Source organism: Dinoponera quadriceps, unplaced genomic scaffold (genome assembly GCF_001313825.1).
Source record: "Dinoponera quadriceps isolate SergipeBrazil2010 unplaced genomic scaffold, ASM131382v1 scaffold707, whole genome shotgun sequence".
In the NCBI taxonomy this organism is placed as follows: Eukaryota; Metazoa; Arthropoda; class Insecta; order Hymenoptera; family Formicidae; genus Dinoponera; species Dinoponera quadriceps.
The window spans coordinates 1,635,496-1,648,591 of record NW_014555450.1 but is presented as its reverse complement, the minus strand read 5'-3'; positions in this window follow the sequence as shown (position 1 = coordinate 1,648,591).

Genomic DNA, 13,096 nt, shown 5'->3' with positions numbered 1-13,096 from the left:
CCCAGTTTCGAGAGAAGTTAAGAGCTTGATACAGACGCAATCGTGTCCCCGAAGCTTTTATTTCATGCTAGAACGCACGATATTGTTCTTCGCTTAAATATCATTTACTTATTTCTTAGAGAGCTTTTAGCGACGTGTAACTCGCACGACAAATTTACCTGTCAGAAATAGTGAGAGAAAAATAAGCTCCATTCTTGAAAAAAATGAGAAGATAGTGTTAGTGCACATTGTGTCAGATGCCATTTATCTCGAATGTTGCGAGATAAAACACCCCGAAATTCCTTCGCACTAAATATCACGGAACGTCAATGTGATCGCGAACATTGTCGGCATTATATCACAAAAGGGATGGAGAGAATACAGTTGCTGCGTAAGGGGAACGTTTTATCGTATTACGACCTCGTCGTTTTCCAATTCCACAAGGATGCATCAATCCGATTAAATCGTTTGCCAAGTCGAATCTCCCGCCGCACTCAAATCTTGTCAGTTCTTCCTTTGTCGGGTCGGCGAAGAACGAACCGGTGGACGACGAGCTCTTTCGGAATCAGCTCGTGGTACAGCGTGACCGTATAGTAATCAACCCCGACGGAGACATATCAAGAGCTCGACCGTTCTTCCGGCTGCTCGATGGCGAATGCATGTGCACACCGCAATCCTCTGTTTCCATGCATTAGCAGTTAAGGGAAGCGAGATTTCCTTACATATCTCTCTCCCCGGGAACGATCAATTGTGCGTATAAATCCGTCGTAAAGATCAATCCGATTGCGCTCTCTTCATAATTAAACAGCCCTATTCGTCCCCTCCTCCTCCTTCGGCCGGCGAGAGCTCGTCCATCTTCCCATCATTTCTTGCACGAGCCGTCAAGCGCAGATTACAGAGCGTCGCGGAGCGGTTGTTCGAAAATCTGGCCACCGTGACCCGCCACTAAAAGCAATCAACTTTAACCGAGACTTATCAGCGGCAGTGGAGCGCGCAGACGGCTGAATGGAGGGCGTGCTGTGGTCAACTTCATTACCGTTAGATACGTGCCGCTATACGAAAGCTCGCAGCCGCTCCGCTGCGGTCGAGCAAAAAGCTGTAATTCGCGGAATCGGGGGTGGTCAGCGCGGCCGGGGGTAGGCGAGTATTATTTTTCACGGGCAGTTCTTTGTACGTGGGCGGCCGGCCGGCCGGCCTTCCAACATCCTCTTTTATCCCCACGCCGCTCTTTTGCTCGCAGATCCGGTTGACCGCGTGCACGCTTGGCATTTGTCATCCGAGATTCCTTTGTTCCGGCGCGAAACAAACGGGAGAACCTCCCCGACCTCGCGATCGTTTTCTTCTCCACCCCCCTTCTTCTCACGACTTAGAATCAGAAGTTTTTCCCGCGCGGCTTTGAGGTTACTGAATTGTCTCGCCCGTCGCGAGATTCCGCTTCGTTATGTTTGTAAAGCGCGGAAGTGCATACGGCCGGTTACACGGTAAATTTTATCTTGCGTCCTTTAGCAGGCGAAAAATGATGGAAATAAGAAGAAGAAACCACAGTTGAAAATGAACGGATCGTCTTTCACCAGTTTCCTCGATTCGCAAATGGAACAGACATGCGCACTCGTCACGGCAATAATGAAACTTTTGTTTCAAAAGCACAGAAATTGGTGGGCAAAATTGGAAGAATGTGCGAGCGATCTCGTGAGTGTCCGTCATTTAGGGAGAGACGTAAGAAGAACGCAAGAGAGCGTGGGAAATGTGCCTGACCTGACGGGATTCAAAGGTAACCCGGTAAGACGCAGGTCAAGTGTCTCACCGGTATGTCCTTGAGAAGCCACCGTTAGGTCCGACAGGACGTTCATCCGTCATGACGTTATCGCGTTGCCGGGTTCGGGACTACGTGACGAAGATCGAATCTCGTCACGGTGGGTGGCGATCGGCCTGGGGCGCCGTTTGATCGACTTTGCCATCCCCTCGAGCACCAGCGTTGACGTGCGTACACACATTACACCTGGCGCAACTATTTCTACTATTCTCGTACCTGGAACATTTCAATCGACCCGCCTTCATAGAATATAAAGGTAAATTTCATGGAAACACGCACAATAGCGAAAGAGGGAAGAAATTTAATCGCAAGCGTAAATTTGAATTTTTCGTCGCGGCGGGCGAGGATCGAACGTAATAATTTGCAAAGTTCCCACGTGAATCTGGGAAAGTACGAAGGGAGAAGAAAAAAATGAAAGATCAGGCGGTTTCTCCGGTCGCGAAAAGTTTGATTGCGATACGCGGCTGAAAGTTGGTTCATCACCCGGAGAATTTTCCAGCGGAAATAATAATTCCCGTGGAAACGGCAGGGACAGTAAGTAACGTCGAGCACGGCCGTCTTAATTCCTTCCACCATCTTTGTTCCGCGGCATCCGCACGGCGCGGTTGCAGGGCCGCACACAAACTTCCCGCGACTCTCGCCCGCTCCTCTCTTTCATCTTATATGAAGTTAATTACATTTTTATGAGCCACCATCCTTCTTCACGAGCGCACACCCATACACCGCCGCCTTTATGTTTCACTCTGTAAGAAGCCAAGTGCGAACACTCGCCCCCATCATCCCCACTTTTCTCGCTTCTTGCAGCACCCGCCGTATCGTTTTTCCGCGACGGAATTGGCCGAACGGGGACGGCCGACGGGAAGTAAATGAGAATGACTTTATTGTCCTCATTTCGGAGCGTCTACCGTGCTACCTGATTGTGAAGAGGCGCCAAGAAAGGGGAGGAAGTGAATAGCGCCAGTGTTCCCCTCGAAGGGAGGAGGTTAACGCGCCGGCGGAGAGAGGGATGTGAGTGGAGGGAAAGACGTTACGTTTTTCATTTCCTTCGCTTAAAGGTGATTTCCCGAATCGCCTTTAAAGCGGAACCCACGGTGTGAGTAGTTTTTAATCCCGCCGCTTAGCCCCGAGGAGTGTATTTATTACTGCACGGGATATAAAACACCGCGACTCGAGGAGCATCAGGGTCTGTACATTATTTGAATATTCGGAATTAACATATCGGCCGCTGAAGACGGAAGATGACGCGGCGACCGTTTGTCTGTTGACTTTATCACGAAAGGCCTGAGATTCGCACTGATTCTCGCGAGAACGCGAGTTCTGCTTCCGCGAACGCGGGCAAATTTTACGCGATATTCTTCCGCCGCGGGAGAGAAAGACCGAACGTAGGAAATACTTCGCGTATAAACTTAACGTGGAACTTCGTGAGTTATTTCTTTGTCCATTTACAAACGTCTCGAGGATCCAGAGCCTCCGAAACTTTTAACGGCGTATTAATGCCACGCTCGGAATTTCACAGTTCTTAATACACGGAGGTTCGCTATTACTTTCTCTATCTCCGATATTCAATATAAATGCAAATGCAATGTTTCGCCAACTCTGCTTTTCCATATTTCATGCCTTCCCATAATGATTTGCAAGTGTATCTCATGATACAAAGAGCAACGGTTTCGTGTTTCAAACGGCGGATACGTTATAATATAAATATCGTTACACATGAGAACGTGCGTAAAAAATCGCTGATGAGATCGATCTGTTTTGGCTCTCTGTTCTAAAAGAAATGAATACACTATTTTCAACTGAATTAATTCATATTCTCAGATTAAGTTGCGGTTATTGCAAAAGTTATGCCGATATCGTTTGACTAGTAGTTCAGTTTCTTTTTTACTCGTGCGAGGAAACTACGCAAACAGTGAAAATATGCAGATGAACGAAAGGGAATAAACGCAAAGTTTTTGGAATTACACTCTGCATTTCCGTCAAATCCATAATTCCCCATCGAAAAAATATTATTCCGCTCACTCCGCAAATGAATTGGAAAAATCTTGGTTACATCGTACGTAAAGCTTAAATTTTGCTACGAAATCGTCGGCAAACATAAAATAATTTGAGATCGCCATTTTTCCATGAAATATATTCGAAGTCCTTCCCCCTCCCGCTTCCAATTTTAATCCCTAATTCCACTAATATGCAAACTTCTCTATTTCAATTTTACACGTACTACTTTCTCTTTTCTTCGACGGAGGGTCATGTCATCCAGATTCACAACAGATAACAAATAAATGCGGATAACAGCATTATTTGATATTAAATCCAGAAATAATATTTTATTCTCTCTCTTATAGTTACGTGTCTTATCAGAAGCATGCAAACGAAGTAATGATGAGAATGTTTGCCGTAACATTGGTTATAAAATCAGAATTTTTATCACCGCCTCTCGCGCCGTCGAATCATTTTCAAGGAATCCAGCTAATCGTATAAATCTTAGCGATACGACGCCCGACTAACGAGTAACCCGATATCCGTTCTGGGATCTAGTGTCTGGTCTCATCGTCTGATCCATGATTCAATAAAGGAGTATCCGCGTCCATCTGTTGCGATCCCCGCCACTTCTTCGCTGTCTTTTACCTTGACCAACTTTGTTTAAGTCTCGCAGGGTCAGCCACGATAACCTTCGGATAAGGTGGGCTCCGTCGAATAAGTATTTCACCCACGGCGAAACGATAAGGGCCATCCTTTTCTGTCCTACTTCTCACTAAAGCTTCCAATAAATCTCATTAACGTGACGCTTAAGAGATAGCTCGATCTGCCGAATATATCACTAATTTGATGAAACATTCGGTGTGGTCGGAAATAATGTGTCGTATTTACACGGTCAGAAGTCTGCCGGCGTCAGGACAGATGTCGGAGGTATACTATCGCAATCGCGAGAGCAATTTATTACTTTTTCATCTCGATAAAAATAAACGGACAAAGTTTCTTTTCTCGATCGTTCTTTTCTCTCGATCGTCACTTTTATTTATCTTTACGGAGTACGAGAGTATAATGTCACTGTACATTCCTATCTTAAAACAGCTGTGCTGTTTCACGATGCGAATCTTTGCGGTTACCACGAACGTTACGCTATGCGTCGTGAAGAAATTGTATATTTTTAATGTACGTGTCAAAAAGAAGGTAACATTTGTGACAATATAGAGAGAAGTGAAAAATAATAAATAAATCACGTAACTGTATTTTCTCACCGGCTGCAAGTCACGTGTTACCAACAGCATACATGCACACAGAACTGTCGAGCGTACACATAACAATCCTTGACGCGCAGATAAACGGATCGAGAAATGTCGCGCGTGATTCCTCACTTTACCAAATCGATCGTTCGCGTCATGTTATTTCGCACTTGTGACCATCACGCTGTAATTATATCGAACAATGACAAAGCAATCCTGAGATATAAAGATGTGATTTTTTCTATCTTCATTAGTTTAAAAGAGAGAAATATTTTTCTTTTTTCTAAAATTAGTCGGCAAACTTGCTTTTCGTTTCGGAGGTTGCCATTGAAATGATCGCAAAGTAGTGAAGTGCGATCCGCTGAACATGGCGGGATATCAACGCGCAATGGTGAGTGTACAATTTAAACGCTTACACAGCGTTATATCGCATACAATGCGTAGACGCAAGTCACATTGATTGCCGATGACAAAAGTCGCGCCTATCCCTTCTTTCAATCTTTTAGGAGCTGCATATCGAGAAATTGTATTAGAATATATTGTTACTGTATTAACTCTTAATTAGAGATTACGTTGGAATACGTATGTAAAAATTGTAGAAACAATGCTGAATTTGACTAAACTATCGTATTACTACCAACATATTGTTACTAATGAAAACGAATACACGTATCGATACGCTGCTTTTCGCGAGGCACAGTATTTAATGATAATTATTCAATACCTCACCGCGAGGCAAACTAATTTTAATTATGCAGAATACGTATGTCACAATAGTTGTAACCGATGAGTAATATATTAATAGATTGTTACGTGGCTAATTATAGCAACAACGGATCGTCGTATGTAACTTCGTCGTAAATTACACGCGCATAGGCAATGAATCGATTTACAAAGGCAGGAACCGCAGTCGCGACCGCGAATTGATTTCCCGGCTATCAGCCGCCTCTTGAAACAAGTTTTCTGAATATAATATTTGACCGCTGAACATAATTAGGCTAATGATCGTGTACTGCGAGAGACCGACCGCGCGGATTATATCCCAACAACTTCGATATAAATATCATGCTGTTATCGGCGTTTCATTCTCTCTCATCGGGTATATACCCGTAAGTTGATTAAATTATTCTCCGGCGCAGACAAACATTATTCGGCCGCTCGTGCCGAGCGGAATCCGCTCGGCGAGTGTCATCGGTCCGGCGGAGATTTAAATTGTGCCCGGCAACAAAATGGAAATGAGGGTTGTAGAATGGAAAATGGAAGGCGGCTTAAAATACAGAGTGAACCAGGAGGAAGGGAGATGGAGCGGAGTAAGAGAGAAAGAGAGGGACAGACTGAATTCTACCGCGTTCCGCACTCACTCCCCCGCGGAAAATAATGGCCGACGGATGCGCCTGTTGTTCCATTTTTGAATTCGCGACCGGCCTTGTTTTTGTGAGCTCTTCCACCCCCGCCGTCGCCCTATGTACGTTCGTCTTCCCGAGAACACGGACTGGGAGAAAACGCGTCTGAGGGCGCGTAACCCTCGGCTGAGAAGCCAGCTCCGATAACCCTCTACTCTTAGCGCGTGTTTCAACCCCCTTGATGAATATTCACGTAAATAAGGCTGCATGTAACGAGGGCCGGGTTAATGTAAATTCACGGTGTACGTCGAGACGTTTAAAAGAGAGACAGAGGGAGTGGCGTGCATTCACTTAGCACGATAATAAAGCATTGATAATTATGTCAATGATACCAAGTGAAAAACACGCAGGACTTGTTATTACAAATTTTCATTGGAGAGCGTGATACCGGTGGAAATACTGTAGCTCTAAGGTTGTGGTGTAGAAATTGGGAAAATATTCGTGCGTCATCAATTGTTATTTCAATGCGCAGCTTATCGTAGACATATGAATATATAATCTTATAGAAAACTGCAAATATAATATTCCCGCAAATATAAATTGAAAATATTCGTAAGACACTATACTTGCTCGAAACTATACTTTAGAATCCGAGAAAGATGTAAATTCGTGGAGAAATTGTCGAAACTTGAAATTTGATTCGTTTCAAGTGCGAGTTCTCGTTAAAATTATTCATAAAGTTAGTGTAATATCCGAATCCAATGAATTCGGAGGGACAACTCTCTTTCTCTCTCGCGCGAGGAATCTTTCTGCTCATCGTACGACTCGTTAATACACTCGGTGAAATAACTCGAAGAAATAATTTCCCACGTATGGTTGGACTTTGGACGGGCATACCGTTTGTTTTCACGGAGTGGAGCTACCCAAGGCGTTGCAAGCGACGTCTGAAGGAGATATAAAGATCTTGGCAGCATAGAATTCGCGATTTTCCCGCAGCGCAGATGGTACGGAATGATACTTTTCGCTCCGCATTATACGCCGCGAACGTCTGCTTCCATTCCCGCAATTGCAGAGAAAAAAGCGGAATATATTTTGTTGTCGAATGGGGAGATTTCTTCTTGCTTATTCTTGCTTCATCTCGAAGCGAGTAACACTTTCGACTCGTTTCCTCGCGCGCTACTTCTGCGTTCAATAAGATCGATGGAGAAAGAATCAATATTGACTCATTGAAACCAGAGAAATTTCACTTGGGCGGGAGAGATACTAAAGTATATTACTCTCTATCAACGCGTTATCGCACGAAAGAAGGACGTTTATTACAAAATGCGCGCGACGCGAATAATTTTCAAATGAATTCACGGCGCGAAATCTGCGGTTTCGGATACAAAAGATCAGAGACTTGAAATTAATTATACAAGAAACATTGGCCGTTCCTGTCATTCGCAATGGTTTCTCGTATTATTGCTGCACGATCAGACAGAAAACTGCGTTAGCCGTCCGGCATCGAGTACGAATTTAACTCACCAGAGGACACTCAAAATCAAGCGGAGCTTCGTGGAAAAGGGGTTGAAAGGGGTTGAAGCGCAGTCGCATTCATTTACCGGAGTATTACGGCCGAAAGGCGAATATTTTCTCCCGAGATTACTCGTAATACCGCCATTATATATTCCCGCGAATACCTATTATCACTTGAACCGAAAGTGGCTGACATTATTACTGTAATATTGTTTCATAAGCTCCCGCATTCAATGCAGCTAGTTCATGTGAGACGTATTTAACGGGAATAATAACCACCGGTGCATTATCTGTTACATCTGATATTACCAGCTTATCGAGTTATAATTTCACGTGCGTTGTAACTGGATAATAGTCAACGCTGAATGGACATTGAACGATATTATACGTTATATATCAGATCAATTAATTGTTAAGGCTACACTCAATGCGCCATTCGATTTGTTTAACGACGCGGTTATCGACGACGCTGAGAACGGAATGAAAATCATCATTATCGAGATTCTAAGCGTGAAAAATTTTATGTTTCTCAGCTATGTTTAACGTTCGGGTCTCTGTGATATCTCGAGTAGAATCGAAGGGGTAAACAAGATTTAATCAATTTAGATGAATAATTTCGTGTTGAGCATTTTTCGCGTACCCTCTTTATCGTTATTGACACTAAAACGAGGTATCCTTCGGTAATGAGATGTCACGTTTTTCATAAAAGACGCCTTTCAAACGTGGGCACACATTTGTCCCAGTTCATTGAAAATCTTGCGATAAGTATCGTCACAAAACGACAATCACTCCGATTTATTTGAACACCGTCTCGCACTGCTTTTTGGGTGAAAAATATCGCGACACGAAGTAATGTTTTTAGGAGAACAAAGCCACTTGGAAATAGTCATCTTTACGAGGTTTAGTTCATAAGGCCGACACTGCGACGCGTACGGTGGATTATTTCTAATCCGCGAGAATGACAAGGACTTTGACGTTCGTAAAAAATGTGGAATATCGTGAAATTGGAGAGGAAAAGTCTGTGTAAAAGCGAGGTCGATAACAGAGGCCATGTTTGCCGTGACCAAGTTACGGCGCGCGCTCACAATCGTCGCGAGCACGAACTACGCAAATTTAAATCCGAGCCTCGGGTTTTGCATAAGCGGTGACCCGATAATCTGGGCGCTCACTGATGGCGCATTTATGAGGAGACTTCCGCGGATGAGCAATCTGCTTCCATTTCCGCGTCGGACATCTCCGACACCCTGGAGAGGGGCTCGTGTTCGAAAGTAAATGTGTCGGTTCCTGATCTTTCGTGTTTCCCCCTACCGCCGCTCACAGGAGCTGTTCCAGCTCTGAGGGCCTGCCAACCCTTTCCGGTCGGTCCTGCAGTCGGACTCTCGCAAATAGCCTCTTGTCTAACCACCACACTAATGCTGAGGGATTTTGAAATGTAATACGTTGGAAATCGGCGTACCACTAATACCTTATACCAGCACCATCCCCGGTCTATTTTCCACGAAAGCTCCGGAAAACCGAAGCTCGCCAAAATTTCGGGCAATAATTGGACTTTCGCATCGGTCAACAACACTGCTCGCTTCCCACCCTTCGCTCTGTCCTAAGAAAAATGTCTCTTCTTCCTTTTAGCAGTCGGCGAGATTCCCGGCTCAAGGCAGATTTTTAGCTGATGGCAGCGCCGTTCCTTGAATCTCGTTCCACCGGAATTGAATTCCACTTTTTGCCTTTATGGAACACGCGGAGATAGTCACGTGGGACCTAATCGGTTCTACATGGGGGATTATTACAGTTTTATAGCAGCCGCCGGCACGATTATTACAGCGCACGTTTCATTTGACGAGAGTAGTTCGCGAATTATTATCCGATATCAAATGCACATTACAGCTTGTCTATGGATTGAAAGAAAAAAGGGGGAGGAAGAATATGCAAATATTAAACGACGACGAATAACTCACAACACGCGCGGAAATGTTTATCGCTTTTTGTTAAAGGGATCGCGTCCAAGCGTTATTATGAATCCCGATATTCAGCATGTCGCGAACTGTACAGCCGAGAAAGGAAAAAAAAGCACGCGTCGAATTACGCCGCTTGATAATCTGGAAATTATCGAAACAGCTGCGCGGCACTGTCTCGAAAATAAATCCCGCTGGCATCCCACTTGGCACAGAAGCAACGGAAACATTACGAATGCAAATTGCACACGCATATACGCACGCTTTACGCGGAGTCGTTCGGCGCATCGATCGTGAATTACCAGATAATCCGAGCTTACGGTGCTCGGTTCGCGCGAGCGTTCGCGTAACAATAACGCCGCAACGTATCCAATAAATTAGTAACTTTATTAAAAGCCTGGAGATGGAAAGCGACGACCGTGTATCTGCTGAAAGGGCCGGCCTCCTTTTCCATTTCCTGTACCGTCAGGCATCTCCGCCCTTAATGCTCGTTTGATGGGCGTAGAATGGAAAAGCCGGATATAGACGCGCATACGGGAAACATACAAATGGCATCTCTATCTCATATCGCGCGAGATAAAGCGCTATTAAGCTCGGTGGAAGACGAGCGTTTTCATGCGCTGCGATACTTGCTCCGTTCGCGTTCGCCCGAGCGAATAATCGAAAAACCGTTTGTTAGAAAGACGAAATCGTGCTCTCCACGTATTAACGAGCAAATTCGGAGATGGAAGCGAATCCTCTCAGTCACCCTCGCGACGCGTCGCTCAACCCCTTTGCTCCGCACGAAGGCGGAGGCAGATGCGCTAAATAGCCCGCGGGGAAACCATCGTCGTGAATGCGGCCGAGGGGTGCATTTTATGGGAGATCGCGGAGCACCCACCGACCTTTCCCTCGGGCTGACCTTCTCGTGCTTTCCTTTCGAGATCAATCATCGCGGCGTTTACGTGCTCCTGCCGACGGAGATCCTATCTCTCGCGCGATTATCCCTGCGTGCTGTGATTAATTTTTGCAAGCCGCATCTCACGCGTGCTTCAACGGCGTTATAATTCCCACGCAACGTGTGTTCACAGAGCGGAGGAATATGATTGTTTCTTCCGTGCCGATTACATAAATATCTATTTTAACATCGGACAATATTTCTCTCGCGCACAGAGGCTCGAAAGAGACGAAAATCGCCAAGTATTAGACAGAAATCGAGAGTAAGAAATTTCAACGAAAGATACAATTTTACTTCTTGTCTTTGTTTACGAGCGCGATAGTCATTTCTGCCACATCGCTGGGCGCGTCTGTAAAGTTTTATAAGTTAGCCTATAAATTTATACAGATACGTTATATAATATATTTATATATCATAAATGTGCACCATCCGCTAGACATAAACGATGAAGTTGACCGCGTGTGCTTTATGGGCGCTTGATCCGATAGTATCCAGAAGAATCCAGTTTATGAAGGATCAGGCGACCCTCGTTATCATCAACGTCGTGATTTATCCATTTAATAGTGGTAAATCACAGTAGAAATAACACGATAGAATTTCGAAATAAGATTGACGAAGAAAAGCGTGTAGAAAACGGACAAGAAACAGATACGATTATTTTGAAGCGCGTATCGAAAAAAAAGAGGAGCGAATCGCTCTATTTCGAAACGATGTACGGACTTCAAACGTGAATTTCGTAGTGTCCATAACGACGAGAGCGAAAAATACACAGCGAAATAAATTTGTCCGAATTGTTCTGCGCGAGAAGTTAACACTGACGTTAATTTCGTCCGGCATGAGCACGAAAGAGCGAGGTGGACTTGTTGCGAATTCGACAAACATTTAGATATCATTATTGTTCGTGTCAGACATAATTACGGATGAGAGCTTTAAATATTAAACACGCGGGATAAGGATTTATCTGAAGGCTCGCGCGAGATTTATGAGTTGAATTCTCTTTCGACTGCGCGATAAGGAGTTCCGCTGGCAATTAAACAATTCTTAATTATTCGATAGAGATAACGCAAGTAAGTACCTACCTGTTTCCCGAGCGCAGCCTTATCTCGTGAAACAGAATGCACGGTTGGTATTCTTCACGCCGGACAAGAAACGATGATTATTTTGCCAACGTTGCCTCCCTATTATCACTCCGGAAAACACTTGCGACAATTGTTCGTACGTTCTTCTTCCTTTGAGGAGCTAATCTCGTAATTATATCCTGATCGGAGGCGCTCGTTCCTCGAGGATTCCGATTTGACGAAAATCACGAATGTTAGGCGCGAGATTTATCGGGCAAGAAACTCACGATACGTCTCCTCGGCTCGCTGCCGAAATTTTTCCGAGGGAAAAAACTTGACTGGCAGCTTAACTTTGTGCAATAAAAAGGCGACCGATGCAATAACATATCGTTTTTATCGTACTGATCTTGCCAATTTTTTCTCCCCTCCTCCGCTCGTACGTGCGAAATGGCGAATTTTATCGGCTTACGACCGTGAAACGTCCGGCGTTTCCTTTCAGGCGATGCCGTTTACGCTCAAGTTTTCACGAGTGTTATAGCGAAAGTACCGAAATGCAGAAGGCAACAGGGCCAAGCGGCCGTATAATTTATACGATCATAGATGTAATCGCATTTGAATATTCACAACTATGCGCGTCGCCGGAGCTAGTAACTTTATAATTACCAAGTAAATTACTTCCCCGCCCGGCGTCGAACCACGTACGGGAGCGCGCGCTCCGTAGAAGGTGAATTTATTGAAAATTAAGTCCGATTTTATCGCGCGGAAAGTTTCCAATTTTCCACGGTTACTTTCGCGTTCTATTTCGACGGCCGGGGAGGAATTTGTGACGAAAGCCGACGGAGTGCTTAATAAACGTTCCTACTTCCTCCCCCTAGTCTAGTTCGCGCGCGCGTGCTCTCTCCTTCATCTTCCTTCCTCTCCATATAACCTTTCCTCCGCACTTCCCGTCGTCTTTGTAAAAACAAACGCGGATTGTAAATCTCGCGACTGTTCTCATGCCTCATTATTTCATATCGGCGTGAAACCACGCGCACATACGATTGACCAGAGAGATTTTGCGACGCGTTTGCAAAAAATTTCTTCGAATAAAGAGCGTTATCGTTTACATACCTTCATCGCCGAGCGATTCATCATACTCTTGAAAAAGTTTATCCGCGTTAGCGCCACCTGTCACTTTCAGATACTTGAAAACATTTCTTTCTTTCCGCACGCCAAACACCGCGTCCGATTTCGGTTTTCGTATCAATGACTTGCAAAAGTTTTACGTAGGTACGTGAG